Raw genomic sequence first — 13259 nt, 5'->3', positions numbered from 1 at the left:
CTACGACATTTCGCTACAGAGATTGAGGTAGCGGAACCAAATCCCAGTCTTGTCGGCGAATTACGATGCAGGCTGAATGCATTTAGCGCACATTGAGTGACACTATAATGAAACCCACTGGGTAAAATGTATTCCTGACATGGCGTGTTTCGTGGCGTATCGTAGAACAGCTCCTTTCTTTTAGCATACATGCTAAACTGAGAATTCAACATATTTTCCAACACATTTGTCACCGTCGAGGTCGAAGAAGAATTCACGTGAAAATTTATTTATTTCAGAATGCTGTCACTTCACGGGTGGAACTATTACAGGTGTGCGAGTAAGAAAGAAACTACGAAATCACTGCGAATTGTTTACGTATACCAAAAGGAAAGCGCACAAGAAAAAAGATGTCTGTATAATGCTCGATCAACAGTGACAACACTTTTTCTTTTATGTTCTTTTCCTAGGAGGGCGGCGGCGTAGATTTCGACGGCTTTGCAGGCATACAAATCTAGCGCCGACATGATGGCAGTCGCAGTCTGGAAGGCACACTTGGTCTCCTGGTCTCGAGCAAGGCTAGACAAGTGAGCAGAAAAAATATCCATTGCTGAGTCATTTCTTCATTTCATGTACTCGAGCAGGCGTGGTCATTGAAGTCTGAAATCTGCGCGGAAAAACAGTAAGCTATACGCTTTTAAATGTGCGAGTGTGTTTGTTCAGAAAACCATTCTTTTTCTGTAGGAAAACGTTGATCTTATTGTGTTGAATTTTTTTCTTGCAGCAATATCTGCAGTTATCTTCCAGCAACTAATTTTGTCAAGCGCTGAAAAGCCGTATAGTGCTGTTATAAATGGTATTTCTCAACGTTTCTAGAAATTAATGGTGAAACTTTCAGCGCACATAGTTGATAGCGACACATAGAAGACAGACAAACGAGCGCTTCATTGTGTCCCTGTCGACTGAGCGCGCTACATATTTCATCATAAATGCCTGGCAACTCGCCCAACTATCAGTTTTATAGCGATTGGTTTCTGAAAAATTCTATTTCTCAATAAGTTCCAGCTTGGTGGAAACCTTTGGTTGAGTACATTTGATTGGTAATATATTTTATGCGATGTATTCTACGGAAAGCCAGTTATAGTGCGTGTGAGGTCTAGCCAGGTAATTCAGCTTTGTCAGGTTCCACCAGTCACCCTAAATGCTTCTTCGTGTTCACAAACCTGAGATGCTAGCTTTACGGTCAAGTACTAGGCCATGTATTGCTTGTAACACGAGGTAAATACAGGGCTCAATATTTAAATAAAACAAACCTTGATACTAATATGGTTAACTTAATGTAACCAAATCTAAAACATATATAAAACAACAAAGTTCTAGGCTTGTCTTCCTAAAGTAAAAATATTTTACATAAAATAAAAGAATTGTTTCTCAGGACTTATTCGAACAACAGCCCTAATACTGGAATGGTTTCGCTACAGCCGGCTGTATTTTGTTTTTGGACGCAGAAATTATATCGTCAGAATACATCAATAGAGCCATTGGAAGGTGAAATTTTCTGCGCAGGAGCTGGCTCGTTGAGATGATTGATGCGTTTCGATTTAGCTACACGGTCATGAACTTCACCTTGCAGTGATGCATGTGCATCCGGGTCACGCTGTAACAATTGGAGAATATCGGCCCTACTGCAAATCTAACGCATTCTTTGAGTGTATCTTATAAATAAGTGCCAGCGTTCGGGGAATGCATGAATGATTCCACATACAACGACAAATATTTTGTCACTTACTCGATGCAGACAATCCGGCAGAATAGGTCTGGTGTCTAGACTTGATACATGCCTGCAGAGGAGTGGAAGACATATGGCCAGCTTTGATCGAAAAAATGTAACTTTTCGAAGAGTCACAAGGTGTATTATAAATCTGATTGAAGAACTTCATATATTCTCAGAAATTAAGCTCTCATTAATCATTCGGTGAACGTGTACAGTAAAACCTCGTTAATTCGGGTTTAACGGGGTCGGAAGAAATGTCCTAATTAACCAAATTCCGGATAATCAAAAATATCAAGGAAACAATATGAAAGTGTTTATTACATAAATTCCCTTTTTTGAGTGTGAATAAGCAAATCCCATACATATCTTGGACAAGAGCAGTGTAAAAGCCGCAATTTTTGTAATCTTGCGACTACGTTCACGATGCGACCACAGCACAAGACTATCGTGTTTAATTATGCTGAAACGTCATCAGCACCCCTCGCTTATTACCGTCACCATCAACAGCACCACGCGCGCGTTACGATAGTTTTTTTTTTTTCACACGTAAAATGGCTGGCAACTGATCGTTCATTCTTTGCGATGTAGCAGGCGTTTTTATGTCAGCACGCGGACCGCGGCTTAACGCTCTTCATATTCAACAGCTTCAGTCATGTTTGAGTTCTGTGACATTGCGCGCACTGCATCAAGTCAAAACGAAGCTGATGTGTGCCGGTAGCGCATGTCGACCAAACCGGGGTCACTAACTGATGAAGATAGCAATGCGGACTGCTCCGCTTCGTTTCAATTGTCACCCTTGCCTTGGTGATCTGGTGGTTATGGTGCTTGTCTGCTGACCAGCAGGTCGCAGGTCTGCTGATCCCGGCCGCGGCGGCCACATTTCCGATGGAGGCGGAAATGCTTGATCCCCGTGTACTTGGATTTAGGTGCACGTTATAATACCCCATTTAGGTCGAAATTTCCGGAGCCTTCTACTGTGGCGTCTCTCGTAACGAAATCGTCTTATCTGCGAATGCATTAAGCGCTTAAAACAATCCTTATCATGTGGCCCAGATGGCATCCCCTCCACCATACTAAAAGCTTATGGTAGTATATTTGTGCCAGTACTGACTACGATATTTAATAACTGCCTGGACACTTCCACATTTCCTAGCATGTCGAAAACTGCTCGTGTTTTCTCAGTATTTAAGTCGGGCTCTAAAGCAGATGTTTCTAATTATCGCCCGATTTCTCTACTATGGGCCACATCAAAAATCTTCGAACTGGCTCTTCACAAAGTATTGTCTTTTAGTGTGGGAAACTCATTGATTCCAAATCAACATGATTTTCTTGCTGGCCGCTCAACTACCAGAAATTTTGCTGGTTTCATGACACAGATCTCCACACCTATTTCTCACAGGACAGGTTGACGTAATCTACTGTGACCGGAGCAAGGCTTTTGACGTAGTCAGCCACACATTGATCATGGTTAAACTTGCGCACTTTGACGTTACATTGTCGATTGTAAATCTCTTGATAGATCTTGTTATGTTGCCGTAGATGGCCAAACCTCTTCTTTGTATAAAGTGACTAGTGGGGTCTCTCAAGGGTCGGTATTAGGCCCACCCCTATTTTTAATTTACGTTAATGATGTTTCTTTTGCCATTCGTAATTCTTCTTTCCTCTTGTATGCCGATGACATCAAGATATTTAGGGAAATTCATTCAGTTAACGACTGTCGCTTGCTGCAGTCAGATTTGTGTTCTTTTTCCGAATGGTGCAACGGCAATAACCTTTTTCTCAATACCTCAAAGACAATATTCATGTCTATCACTCGCAAAACATCTAGCGTGTCATTTCAATACTCTGTCAATTCTGTGCCGTTATGCAAGGTTTATGAAATCAGTGATCTTGGTGTTGTTGTTGACAGCGCGTTAAACTTTTCTTCTCACGTTAAGCGTGCTGCTATGCGGGGCCTTCGTTCTCTCGGATGTGTTTGTAGAATATCTCGAGAATTCAGGTCTCCCATGGCCCTACACAAATTGTACACGGCAATATGTCTTCCGCGACTTGAGTATGCGTCCGTGATATGGAATGGCATTGCTCAATCCAGCGGTAACACCATTGAACGAGTCCAGAAAAAATTCCTCAGCATATATAACCATCGCTTTGCTAAAAATGACTCTGGATCTCGTTCAAGTACTGCTGAATTATTATCACTGCCATCACTTCACTGCCGACGAAATCGCTCTGATCTCTTATTTCTTTACAAGCTAGTCCACGGTATCATATCCTGTCCTGTACTTCTCAATTGTGTAAATTTTCGAATTCCGCGTAAGTTAACCAGAAAGAACAGACCGTTTCATGTACCCGCCTGCTTCTTCCAACACTCTACCGTTCACAGAATAAAAAGTCTCTATAATGTTAATTTTCTTGATCTTGACGTTTTTCACGGTCCGCAGTCATTGTTGTTATCCGAGCTTTTCAATGTCTTGACATAGTATGGCACAATGTACAAAGTCTTCCCTTCTCCGTCTTTCCGCATAGTTGTATATATATGCAATATTATTTTTCATTCCCCTTCAATATTACTCGTGTTGTCTTATTTTACTCCTTCCTTTTTGTGTTCATTTCTCTTTGTCTACGCGTTTTTGCTCTTGTTATTTCTGAAGACTGTCTGAATTGTGTTGTTTATTTTTAGTGTTTTATTTTTGCATGCGCCTGCACAAAGACCTTACGGTTGTTCCTGGGCACGTTAAATAAATGAATGATTGATTATTATTATTATTATTATTATTATTATTATTATTATTATTATTAGGGTCGGTATTAGGCCCACTCCTATTTTTAATTTACGTTAATGATGTTTCTTTTGCCATTCGTAATTCTTCTTTCCTCTTGTATGCCGATGACATCAAGATTTTTAAGGAAATTCATTCAGTTAACGACTGTCGCTTGCTGCAGTCAGACTTGCGCTCTTTTTCCGAATGGTGCGACGGTAATAACCTTTCTCTGAATACCTCGAAGACAAAATTCATGTCTATCACTCGCAAAACATCTAGCGTGTCATTTCAATACTCTGTCAATTCTGTGCCGTTATGCAAGGTTTATGAAATCAGTGATCTTGGTGTTGTTGTTGACAGCGCGTTAAACTTTTCTTCTCACGTTAAGCGTGCTGCTATGCGGGGCCTTCGTTCTCTCGGATGTGTTTGTAGAATATCTCGAGAATTCAGGTCTCCCATGGCCCTACACAAATTGTACACGGCAATATGTCTTCCGCAACTTGAGTATGCGTCCGTGATATGGAATGGCATTGCTCAATCCAGCGGTAACACCATTGAACGAGTCCAGAAAAAATTCCTCGGCATATATAACCATCGCTTTGCTAAAAATGACTCTGGATCTCGTTCAAGTACTGCTGAATTATTATCATTGCCATCACTTCACTGCCGACGAAATCGCTCTGATCTCTTATTTCTTTACAAGCTAGTCCACGGTATCATATCCTGCCCTGTACTTCTCAATTGTGTAAATTTTCGAATTCCGCGTAAGTTAACCAGAGAGAACAGACCGTTTAATGTACCCGCCTGCTTCTTCCAACACTCTACCGTTCACAGAATACAAAGTCTCTATAATGTTAATTTTCTTGATCTTGACGTTTTTCATAGCCCACAATCATTGTTTTTATCCGAGCTTTGCACTGTTTTGACATAGTGTGGCACAATGTACAAAGTCTTCCCTTCTCAGTCTTTCCACATAGTTGTATATATGCAATCTAATTTTCTATGCCCCGTCAATATTTCTCGTGTTGTCTTATTTTACTCCGCCCCTTTTGTGTTCATTTCTCTTTGTCCACGTGTTTTTGCTCTTTTTATTTCTGAAAACTGTCTGTATTGTATTGTCTATTTTTATTGTTTTTTTTTGCGTGCGCCAGCACAAAGACCTTACGGTTGTTCCTGGGCACGTTAAATAAATCATTGATTGATTGATTGATTATTATTATTATTATTATTATTATTATTATTATTATTATTATTATTATTATTATTATTATTATTATTATTATCGTTTTGGTTGTCGGTTTTCGCTCTTTTGCGACCCTTCGCTTTCGGCGCTCTCTGGGGATCTTCTCAAATGACCGAGTTACGGCCAAGCGTGACCGAATAAACCGGATTTTGATGCATATAAGAGACTCATACGCTGCCCGGGACCAAGGAACACGAGCGATTTATCCTATTTTCCGGATTAGAGAGGGTCAATTACCGAGCTTTTACTGTAATATTGTTGAGGCAGTCACTGCCAAACTTATAAAGGAGGGCAGATGCAAAGGCGCACGGAACGGCAACGGTCGCGTGCATTGCCGGATGCATGCACTGCAAGAAATGTCCGTAGTTTAATGAAGTAAATAGACGTAAAACATAGTGCGAATTCTAAGTTTAGTGAGAAACAGCAGAAATGTCCCTAAGAAAGACGAACGGGGTTCTCGTTGCACTCGTCGTGTTTTCTTTTCTTTCAATTTTTTTGTCTTCAGATGTTCCAATTGCCAAGGACTTGTACTGTTTGCTCTACTTATATCAGAGCTTTAAAGGGGCCCTGCAACACTTTTCGAGCATGCTCAAAAGCGCTGCCGATTGGTAGTCGAGGCTCCCGAGAACACGCGCGCCAAATATTATAGCGATGCGCACGGCCTGGAATTTACAATAAATTCTCAAAGTTAGCTGAAAATCGCTCCCTCTTCTCTCGACAAATGATGTATTAGTCCGCAAAATATGACGCGATTGTCGGCAGTTCCACCATTGGCTGATGGTATAATCACGATAACACCCTCATTATTACTTTCGTTGTTATTTTGAGTTCAATAAGTGGATAATATGTATGTTTATATTATGTTATCGCGTTAAAAACACCGAACAAACATTATTATTAGCACTTCCGGTCTCACCGACAGCTCGTCTGCTCGTAGTTGTGTGGTTCCGTTTTCTTCGCCATGCGCAGTGCCGAAAACGTGAATATTTCTGTGCTTTTAACCATCGCCGGTTGCCGTTGAGAGTGGCAGCCGTTCGAGTGTTGCCTCGTCAGCTGAGAACTGCATCGTCGGCACGTTCTCACGACCGACCGAGGCAGGGGCGCAGCGTGTCTCCGATAACAATGCTGGCGTCCGGTAATGGCGGCGCTTCGGGGTCGTCTGCCAGTGCCGTCTTACGAGGCGGTGTATCGGAGTATGGGCCGAAACCGATCTCAGCTGTCATTCGTTCCAAACGAGCGCGCAGGTTTGCTTCCATGGTTGGCAGAGCGATGAAAACACTACGGCGTTCGAGGTGCACACCCAACATTACCAGACCGACGCGCAGTTTTCAAGCACGCGCGATACACAGTGCGATCGACTCCGCTCGACGAGAACGACGCAAGCCGACCGGAAGTGGCGGCACAGACCACGTGGTTGCGCCCAGATGTCAGAGAGAAAAAATGAAGAAAAAAAACTCCGCCGGCGCTCTTGGGCGGAGCCTCGCTCCTCTGCGCTCCCTCCGCCGACTCGCTGCCTAGCTTTCCGCGCGCTCGCGGCGTTGAGTTGAGGGAGAAAGCTGCGGAACGTGATCTCTATAATTTGGTAACACCACTTAGACTTGACGGATTCGAAAAATTTTTGCGGCATATGAATCGTGGAGAGTCATACGTCAATAATGAGACTATTTCAATATAACTAAGAAAGGTGTTGCAGGGCCCCTTTAAGCTAAAGAGAAATGTTTTACGTTCAGCAGTCATCGTCTTCGATGAACGAGCGAATGATGTGATGCATGCCACACAATGATTGTGCAAAACTGTTTCATTACATGACAAAAGTTGAAATAAACTTCACATATTAGATCTAGGTTAATGTGAAGTGAAAACTGCCACAGGAATTCTAAAATTATTTTTATCCTGCACAATAACCATTACCGACCCTCCCCGACTCCCTTCCCCCTGCCCTGACATGAAGCTTTTCTGATGATAGCACTAGACGCTAACCACTCCGCACCGTTGGATCAATTGGGTTGAGGACTGTAAGCTTTCATGCGCTGTGCTGTGATTCTACACTTTCGAAGGCGTTGATGTTAATTCAATTTATGAGGAACGCAGCAAGTCGCAACATTACTAAACCAACTGTGAACAGAAAAACAGCTGTGCCTTTTATTTTAAGAAAGGCCGGCATGTAAAATTGCGTCGAAGAAGCAGGAGTACAAGGAATGGATATTATGGAGAAAATCAACTATGTAGCAATTAGCGGAGCTGTGATAGAAATGAAAACATTACTTACCTCACCAGGACTGTTAGTGCCACAATGAGGACGAGCGCAAATTTCGCAGCAGACATTGCGCGCTTGTCGTCGCTCCAGTGTCTCTGTGTAAAGTACAAATATTCCAGCAGACAGTGATGTATTTATACACACTTTCTGTCTTAACGGTCCTCAAGCAAACAATGCGTATATATTGTCAGTCATGTATTGTCGTCCACGTCCTCTCCTTTGTCTATTGTCTAGTGTTTGCGCTAGATACCATTATGAGCGACTTGTTCCAACTCGCCCAACAAGCAACGTTGTTGAGGATATATCGTGTTTCTATTTATTTGATTATCGGAATTTGCTTTTCATTTCTTCCATTTGTGTGCAATGAAAGCTAGCTGTGCAATTAAACGATCAAACATGGCGTAGCTTTCATACACAACACGCCGTACGCCTAATATTTGTTTCGGAATGACCTTTCTTAGAGTAAGATTTTGCGAACAAAGCAGAGAACGATGTCAAAATATGTTGACAAATCTCAGTGTTTAGTTTCGACTACCGTGCAAGTGATTGATTATCGACGAAATAGAAACGCCAAGTTTACCGTTCTGCCTTAGCTCTTTCTGTGAGAATAGTTGGTACAATCAATGCTGAATATCGTCGTAAGCTTTAGAAGTTGCCTGGTACAAAAATTTAGGTATGCTGCTCTTGCTTAGAAGTTGTTGAATAGCAGCTTGTAAGAGGAAGCAGGCCGACTGCTCGTTAACAGAAATTTTTGCATATTAATGTTCATGTGTACGTGTTCTAAAATCAATTAGGCATGCGATAGGTTTAGCTCCTGTTGTCGGCAACCTTCAAGTGAGCGGGGCTATGAAAGCACTGAGAACACTACTTAGTCAAGACTGTGAGTGTGACCATCAAAGCGAGTGCAAATTTCACAGCCGTTATGGTAGCGCTAGTTGTTGCACAAGTTTTCTTGGGCAGTGCAAATAATATTAGTCAGATGGTGGCCTATTTTTACACTTATTGTGCCGCAATTATTTTTAACCATCCAACAGATTCGTTTTTAAATGTGTAGAATTTCTTAGCGAGCTCTGCTAATGTGAGCATATATCTGTCTAGTCACGTATGACTCTCTGCTCTTGTGGCACCTTCTTTAACTGGATATCTATAAAAACTGGTATGGCGGGTCATGAATATATGACAAAGATAAATAACAGGCTGTAAAATGAAAGTTATGATACTCTATGATTTATGGCAATATTAACATGTAACCGTCTTTCTGTGTTCGTGGCCGTTCCGCTCGTTTAAGAGGCCCTTCAGGCGCGAGTTATAACTGACTCAGTAAATTCGCGAGGTGAGTTAGCGGCTCGGCGATCCGAGAAAATTCCTTGACGAAGCGTGTGTAATCGGCGCACAAGCTGAGATGTCGGCGTACTGCCTTCTTGTCCTTTGTGGCGGGAAGGCAGTGATGGCAGCTGTTTTCCGTAGGTCGGGTCGAACTTCAGACTTACTAATGACGTGGCCCAAGAACAAGAGTTTCTCTTACGTGAACCGGCACTTTTCTGATTTCAGGGTGAGTTCGGAGGTCTTGATTGCTTGAAGTACAGCTTCAAGGCGCCGGAGATGTTCGAAGTCTGAGGCAAACACAACGACGTCGTCCAAGTACATGAGGCACGTCTGCCACTTCAAGGCATCCAGCACTGTATTCATAACACGTTGGAAAGTCGCAGGTACCGAGCAAGGACGAAAGGCATGACCTTGAACTCAAACAGGTCGTCCGGTGTTATAAAGGCAGTCTTTTCTCGGTCTCTAGCGTCGACTTCGATTTGCCAGTAGCCCGTCTTGAGATCGATCGATGAAGAGTACATCGCGCTGTGGACTCGATCTAGGGCGTCTATCCGTGGAAGAAGGTGCACGTCCTTCGTTGTAGTTTTGTTCAGGCGACGGTAATCGATGCTGAAACGTAGAGTCGCATCCTTCTTCCTCACTAACACTACGGGAGACGTCCCCGTACTCTTGGTCGGCTGGATGATGTCGTCGCGTAGCATTTCGTCGACTTCTTCCTTAACGACCTCCTATTCCCGCGTTGAAACCCGGTAGGAACTTTGACTGAGTGGTTCAGCATTTTCTTCCGTTACGATACGGTGCTTAGCAAGGGACGAGAAACAGTCCTCATATTCCAGCAAAAGGCATCGAGTAATGGCTGTTAGTGAGCGGAAAGACTTACGTTTACGTCGAAGGATGGCTCAGGCATTGAGGTCGTTGCTGTAGCTTCGTCAGAGTCAGAATCTGAAAAGGCAAACACATTGCTGACGGCCAACATTTCTTCGATGTATGCAATCGTCGTGCCCCTGCTCAGGTGTCTGTATTCTTGGCTGAAGTTCGTCAGCATCACGTTTCCTTTTGCTTCATGCGACCGAGCAATACATCTTGGGACGCAAATGTCATGGTCTAGCAGCGAGCCCTGATCGCTCTCGATGACCCCTTCGATGTCTTCGGTTTTTTAGTGCCGACGGGAATTATGATGTTGGATCAAGGAGGACTGGTGACTTGATCCTTGAGCACGTTCAGGGCACGTTGACATGGGTTCGTATCCGAGGATGTGATGTCGCTTTGTCCGACGATAGAGTTATCGACTTGGTTCTTAAGTCGGTGACGGCGCCGTGATGGTTTAAGAAGTCGATGCCAATCTGACATACCTGGAGCAATGTTGCAGAATTACGAAGCTCGAAGGATAAGTGCGATTATTCATGGTGACTCTTGCTGTGAAGACTCCAGACGGTGTTATTAGATGGCATCCAGCGGTCCGGATTTTGGGGCCTTCGCAAGCAGCCCTAACTTCCTTCTACTTTGCAGCGAATGGCCCAATGATGACGGAATAATCGGGTCCAGTACTGACGAGAGCGGTGACGTAGTGACCGTCGATGAGCCCGTCGAGGTGGCTAGTTCGTCGCCTTGCGTTGCGGTTAGGTCGCGGCGTCGGACCACAGCTATGTCGCTTTGCTGCTTTGACGTGGCGCCGTTAGGTCTTCCGGACGCGAAGTTTCGACGTCAGCGCTCCGTTCGGCTTGCGGTGTCTTCTTCAGATTTCCTCGCGGCGTCATCGTTGGCGGCGGAGAATCTTCGGTATTTCTTCGTACAGCAACCGGGCCTTCATGCGTTTCTGCCCTTAGTTTTCACGATATCGGCTCTCTGGACGGCCCCGAGTAGGGCTGGTGTACTGGCGGCGCTGTGACATGCAGAGGCCTGCCGGCGGCGATAGAGATGGTCGTCGGGTTGTCCACTGCTCCCCTGCGAGATAGTCGGCGATGTCACGTGGCCGTTAACCTCTTTCTGGGTGTGGCGCGTTGATGGCAAATCCACGCACTGTCATTTCACGGTACTGGTAGCGGTGGTAAGTGTGGCCGGCTTCTCCGCAGTGGTAGCTGACTGGGCGGTTGTCGGGGGCATGCCAAATGTCAATCTTTCTCGGTGCGTAGCGCGGGTCGATAGATGGGCGGAATGGCCTCGGTGGTGGTGGCGGCGGTGCCTGGCGGCGGAATTGCGGCGATGCGTTGTCTTGATGTGGGCGCGGAGGGGAGCTGAGCGTCGGACCGCAGCCAGAGTAGCTCATGGCTAGTGGCTGAGGCTGTAGCGGTTCAGGGTAACAAGCGATTGCTGGATTTCTTCACGCACTACTCCAGCAGTCGATGTCACCTCTGGCTATGGAAAAGAGCTTCCGGAGCTCCTCTCACACATTAGCTCGAATGGCGTTGCGCAAGTCCGCCGGTGCCGAGGGCTGTGAACAGCTGAGCTCTCTTGGATGGACTGGCGATTGTACTGGCGGGTGCGCATTTCCAGCTTCTTCTCAATCGACATCGCTTCTGAGGAGAAATTCTCGGACTGTCGAAGGTGGGTTCCACATCAGCCCAATGAAGAGCTCTTGCTTTACTCCGCGCATGAGGAAACGGATTTCCTGTCCGGGCATGGCAGAGTCAGAGTGGCGACACAGTCGGATGACCTCCTCTACGGAGATGGCCACGCCTTCGTTTGGGAGTTGGACCCATGTCTCCAGCAAGGCTCAGGCCCTTCACTTTCGGACGACGCTCGCGAGCGTTTCCAAGAAAGCGCTGCGAAAGACGTCCCAGGGTCGAAGACTCCCGATTCTCAAACCAGGTCCTTGTTGCGTCTTTCAAGTAAAAGTACACGTGGCGCAGCTCGTCCTCCGAGTCTGAGTTGTTGCATGTTGAGACCCTTTCAAGCTTCTCGAGCCAGCTTTCGGAGTCTTCCCTTGGCGATCCATGGAAGGTCGGCGGCTCTCTGGGTGGCTGCATCACGATCGCTGCAGGTGACACCACGGCCGTCATCGTGCCTGCTGCCTTCGTCGCCATGGCTTTTGGCTTGTCCAGTAGGAGTCCGTACTGGGGGGTAGTCCTTTCAGTCTGCGTCTGGCTCGACTGTCGGTGATGGTGTCGGTGTCTTCGCCAAGAATTAGGCTGGGTTCGCGGCTTGACGGGGTGTCCGAAACGTGAACAAACAGCCCCTCCACCACATGTCACGTGGTCATGACGTTGACGAAGGCAGCAGTTGGCGTGTGCAAGACAAAACGTTTTGTTTGGGAAAGTCAAACGCAATGTCAAACGCAAGGAAGCAATGCGAGTTTTACCCTGATAGCTGCGAACAGAGCGTCGACCGTCGATTAATCTGAAACGCGCCAAGGCGCGTCGGCATTTATACATGCGGCATCGAACATTCCATCCTTAACCACTGGTGGCCGCGTCAGTTAGAAAATAAACGCAGCTATGAAATAAGCACAGTTAGAGAATAAACGCAGGTGCGCAATGTTAAATAGCCATAACGACAAACAGTGTAGAAAAGGGGTAGTATTGTGAGTAGAAATTGTGCACCAGAAAGCAGCTACAGGTGGAGACAACACTGACAACATGAGTTACGCCACCGTGACAGTGACTAGAAAGTGCAGAACGCAATCTCACAGGCGGCATTGTCACGCCTGTCACTTTACAAGATTGGTGTTCGGCCTGCTTGCATTGCTGAAAGCATCGACGCCTTATCGTGGTTATGCTGAAAGCATCGACGCCTTATCGTGGTTATCTACATGTTAGGCAATGTTCCAATTATGTTTCTCTGTTGTCAGGCCGAGATATTGGAGCATAGATCGTTTTCTCGGGAAAGTACTCACGTTGATATATATGTTAATGCATAGAATTTAATGTCTTTCTCACATACCGTAATGTCATCGCCAGAGTTTAGTAATGTCTTGTGTAA

At 45.1% G+C, this 13259-nt stretch overlaps 1 long non-coding RNA gene across 1 annotated transcript; it reads right to left on the bottom strand.

Annotated features, from left to right (window-relative positions):
• Window positions 1-252: 252 nt before the first annotated feature.
• Window positions 253-8120, bottom strand: LOC119372681 (uncharacterized). The gene is made up of 3 exons (XR_005179628.1): window positions 8028-8120; window positions 1769-1820; window positions 253-558 (listed from the first exon to the last, which is right to left on the bottom strand). It is a non-coding gene; the product is annotated as an uncharacterized LOC119372681 (long non-coding RNA).
• Window positions 8121-13259: the final 5139 nt, after the last annotated feature.

Source organism: Rhipicephalus sanguineus, chromosome 10 (genome assembly GCF_013339695.2).
Source record: "Rhipicephalus sanguineus isolate Rsan-2018 chromosome 10, BIME_Rsan_1.4, whole genome shotgun sequence".
Taxonomy (NCBI): Eukaryota; Metazoa; Arthropoda; class Arachnida; order Ixodida; family Ixodidae; genus Rhipicephalus; species Rhipicephalus sanguineus.
This window is presented reverse-complemented; position numbering and strand designations above follow the sequence as displayed.